The sequence below is a fragment of the Anastrepha obliqua genome, chromosome 4 (genome assembly GCF_027943255.1).
Source record: "Anastrepha obliqua isolate idAnaObli1 chromosome 4, idAnaObli1_1.0, whole genome shotgun sequence".
Lineage (NCBI taxonomy): Eukaryota > Metazoa > Arthropoda > Insecta > Diptera > Tephritidae > Anastrepha > Anastrepha obliqua.
In genome coordinates this window covers 26,990,338-26,995,249 of record NC_072895.1, presented here as the reverse complement: position 1 = coordinate 26,995,249, position 4,912 = coordinate 26,990,338, and positions in this window count along the sequence as shown.

The window sequence follows — 4,912 nt, the reverse complement described above, 5'->3', positions numbered from 1 at the left end:
GAGTCGGTCACAGCTGTCGGGCGATTTTGCAAGTGGCTTCATTACGCCATCTTTCATTCGCTACTCTTACCAATTTCTTCTATGTCATTGTCTGTACGAGTATGCTCATCGGTCAATTTGGTACCGATTTTCGCTAGTTCATCGGCTTTACAGTTACCCCCAATGTTGCAATGGCCAGGTACCCATGGTACCTTTAAGTGAAATAACTCAGCCATCTCGTTAAAAGATGGAGGTTGCCGACTGCTTTGCGAGGGATTTTATTGCCGCCTGGCTGTCAGTGAAAATGTAGATATCAACTCCAGGTATCGCATCACACTGCACAAGTGTCACGGCTTTCATTATTGGTATCAGTTCAGTCTGAAAGACACAACAGTAGGAATGCTATAGAAATTATAAGAAATTAAACTGTATTAATAGCTAAAATTCATATTCAATTCGTGAGAACTAAAGCGAGAAATGTTGAAAATTTGCAAAAAATTCACACTTTGCGCTTTCGGACAACGCCCTCACGAAGCTTTATTTCATGTAGTGCAATACAAATTTGCAACTACTCACACTTCACCTACCTCAACAACTGAAGTGGTGATTGAACTCGCGCTCTTAATGCTTTTGCATCACGCATTTCCTACTCGAATTTCCAGGATAAAACACCTTGCCCTCAAAAACAGCAGCGCAAAAAACAGCGCCTAGATAAATTTTATAAATACCGACAGGTACTGGCTGCGCATAAAAAGGCAGGGAAGTGAAAACTATCAGTGAAAGACATGTAGGTGGAAGTGTTTACCTTTTAATAAAAACAAAAAAAGAAACAACAATTCAGTACCAGAAATAGAAATACGCGATTTGGCTCAGTTGCTTTTTATGAATGAATTTTGCAATTAAGCTGCGCAGAGTGGGAAAAGTGATTTCAAAGCGAGTGCTCGGTCACGTTTATTCCAAAGAAATCAATATTGCAGGCAGTTGCCACCGATAACATCTGCAAACTCTATAAAGGTAGGCTATAGTCTATCGAAAAATAAAGGCAGGCGAAGGTGTCCAAGAGCCAAATTTAGGAACATAAATATTTACATTCACAAATAAATGACTTTTGCATGCATTTTCCGACGTTGAAGATAAAATCGTTGACACACAGTTTCGTGCATCTATAAATGCACATAAATATATAAAAAACACCTGTAATTGCGTGAAATAACTACACAGATGCTGATAATATCCATGAAAGAGCGAACGGTTAACATTGAAATTTTTTGTAATTAAATTTTTCTCACAACTGTTTTGACGAACTTGTGTACATAGATAAATTAAAATCAGCTGGGCAACGCTTTTCCCTACTTTTTTTAGAGGGTCGAAACTGCCACACAATTGTCTGGTCAGAGTGTAAAAGTTTGAAAAAAGAACGCGCAACCTTATGGATAGGCTGAGAAAAGAACAGGAAGTTTTTACAAAGCGGAATAAATGCGGCATTATTATGAGAAAAGCAAGCATTAGGGTGAGTCAATTTGTATGGAACATTTATTTGGACACCTTTTTGACAGAAAGTATTAGATGCGCAACTAAGTTACCGCTGTTTGTCAATAGATGCAGCCAGCAGTGTGTGCTAGTCGATTCTAACATAACCTCAACGTTATAAACCAAGCTTAGACATACTGCTTCGACACATTAGTGATTTTGTTTTGGTATCATATACCTTTTGTTCTGTGAAAATGTCTGATTTTGTGCCGAATAATCGTCATTTACGGGAAGTGTTGATTTTCCGCTTTCATACGAAAAAAAAACGGTGGCTGAAGCGCATCGAGAGCTACAAAAAGTTTATGGAGATGTTGCTTTAAGTGAAACAACGTGCCGAGATTGGTTCCGTCATTTCAAAGATAGTGATTTTAATGTTGACGACCGTCCGCGTGACGGAAGGCCAAACACCTTCGAAGACGCTGAATTGGAAGCATTGCTCAATGAGGATCCGTCTCAAACGCAAGAAGACCTTGCTTCAGTGTTAGGAGTTACGCGCCAATCCATTTCCAAGCGATTGCTTGTTTTGGAAATTATTCAGAAACAGTGGACTTGGGTTCCTTATTAGTTAAAACCAAGGGATGTTGAACGTCGTTTCGCCTGTGAAGGGCTTTCTTCATCGCATCATGACGGGTGATGAAAAATCGATTCATTACGGGAATCAAAAGAAAAGAAAGTCGTGGGGACTGCCCGGTTATGCTTCTACATCGTCGCCTCGGCCGAATATTCACGCTGCGAAGGTTATGCTATGTATTTGGTGGGACCAAGTTGGTGTTATTTATTATAAACTGTTAAAACCAAGCGAAACCATCACTGGGGATCGGTATCGACTTCAACTGATGCGATTGAGCCGAGCACTGTGCGAGAAGCGGCCGCAATACGCGGAGAGGCATCAAAAAGTTATTCTACAGCATGACAACGCTCGGCCTTACGTTGCCAAACCCATTAAAACCTACCTGGAAATACTTAAATGGTAAATCCTACCACACGCGCCATATTCTCCAGATATTGCGCCGTCCGATTATCACCTGTTCCGATCGATGGCACATGGTCTAGCTGACCAGCAGTTCCATTCATATGAAGACATCAAAAAAATGGCTTGATCCGTTGATAGCCTCAAAAGATGAACAGTTTTACCGTGACGGTATACGAGATCTACCAGAAATATGGGGAAAAGAAGTAGCCAGTGATAGGTAATACATTCAATGATTCACTTGTAACCATTTTTTCAGAATAAAGTTTTATTTTCATCACAAAAAACCGTGATAACTTAGTTGCGCACCTAATAAAATGCTAGGTAGCCAAGAAGGAAAAGAGAGACAGAGAGAGAATTGAGAGAACGAGTCAGGTGAGAATTTTCCAGCTTCTTTGGCAAATTTGAAAATATCCTTCATGTCATCGGAACCCAAAATTCGTAAGCTTGTTTTAGCAAATGTATGACTCTCACAGAGAAAGTGCTCAGCACTATGCGGCTCCTCTAACTGACAGGCCCATCAGGTTCTCATTGATTCCAATGTTGGTCTATGCTAACCCCAAGAGTTTTATCGTTTATAGTTTAGAATATTACAGGACATAGTACCGACCATCAACCGAATGTCTTTTCTACCAAGTTTCAGAAGATAGTTCAACAGTTTTCTGTTCGGGCTTGTCACAAAATACTTTGAAGTTTTGCAGCATTCTAGACTGGACCATCGCTCTTTATGTAGATTGCATACAGAATCGCTCACCCAATTCATGATTACTGAGTTTTTTGTATTTGGAAATAACTTCCTTAATAGTTTGCCAAATCGTTCAATACGGCCTTGCTGATGGCCAAATACTGATGGCACTTCGGAGTATGAATGTGTCGACTTATCTGATAAAGCTAATTGCTTCATACTTTGATAACAGCATCCCTATGGTATACTACAGACGTAGAACCCAAAAGCTATAAGGTGACTGGAGGAGTTCCTCAAGGCTCTGTACTAGGCCCGGCTCTGTGAAATATCATGTAATACTGTGGGCAAAAAGTAAGGTGAATTTGGTTGTAAAATGAAAAATCTTTATTTATTCTTGTAAATCAATTTCATCCCCTTCAAAATAATCCCCTCTCGATGAAATACACTTATGCCAACGACTTTTCCAATCCCCGAAGCATGCCAAATAGTCCATTTCCGGTATAGCCGTCAGCACCTTCTTCGATTCAGCTTTTATCTCCTCAATCGACTCGAAACGCGTTCCCCGGAGTAGTCTCTTGAGTTTTGGGAATAGCCAGAAGTCACACGGAGCCAAATCAGGCGAATACGGTGGATGCGGAACGATATGCGTGAAATTTTTGGCGAAATGGTCACGAAGAACGAGTGCAGTGTGAGACGGTGCATTATCGTGATGCAAAAACCAAGAGTTGTTGGCCCATAATTCTGGTCTTTTTAGACGAATTGTTTCACGTAAACGACGCATAACGCTCAAATAATATTCCTTATTAACAGTTTGGCCAAGTGGAAGGAATTCATAGTGCACCACACCACGAAAATCGAAAACAACTGTCATCATGACCTTTATTTTTGAACGACTTTGACGTGCTCTTTTCGGTCTGGCCTCGCCTTTAGCACGATATTCGCTTGATTGGTCGGTTGTTTCAGGGTCGTCAGCATAAATCCAAGTCTCATCTCCCGTAATGATGCATTTGAGCTTGTCCTGATAGTCTGAAAGCATTGTTTTGACACACATCAATGCAACGACTTTTTTCCAAGAAATTGAGAGTTTTCGGTACCAAACGAGATTTGACTTTTCGTAGGCCCAAATGGTCTTTCAAAATGATTTTCACAGATCCTTCTGATATTCCGATCATATCAGTACGATGTTGACGTCGATGGTCGTCCGGAGCGCTCCAAGTCATCAGCACGTTCTCGACCCTTTTTGAAGTCTTTGTACCACTTATAAACATTTTTCTGCGACATGGTTGAATCACCAAATGCCTTCTGCATGCTAAACGTTTCCGCAGCCGAAATTTCATTCCGCAAAACAAATTTGATGGCACTTCTCTGCTTAATCAAATCAGACATTGTAAAAATCGAAAAATGCACTCTTGGTAGTTTGGCAAACACAAGCGTAAATATATTACTGATAATGACATTCACATGAAAGTTGGCCCAGATGTTATTAACAACCCATGAAAAAAATAACTAGGGCGAAATTTTAATCCCGCGAAGTTTGAATAATAAATTCACCTTACTTTTTGCCCACAGTAGTATGATGGAGTGCTACGCGTTGAAAAGCACGAACAAGCAAGTATTGTTGGGCGTGCAGATGACTTAGCGGTGGTAGTCGTAGAAGCTAGAAGAGGTCTCACGAAGGGTGGAGGACACCATCAATAAAATTCAGCAATGGTTGCAATCGTCTGGGCTAAGAGTAGCAGACCATAAGA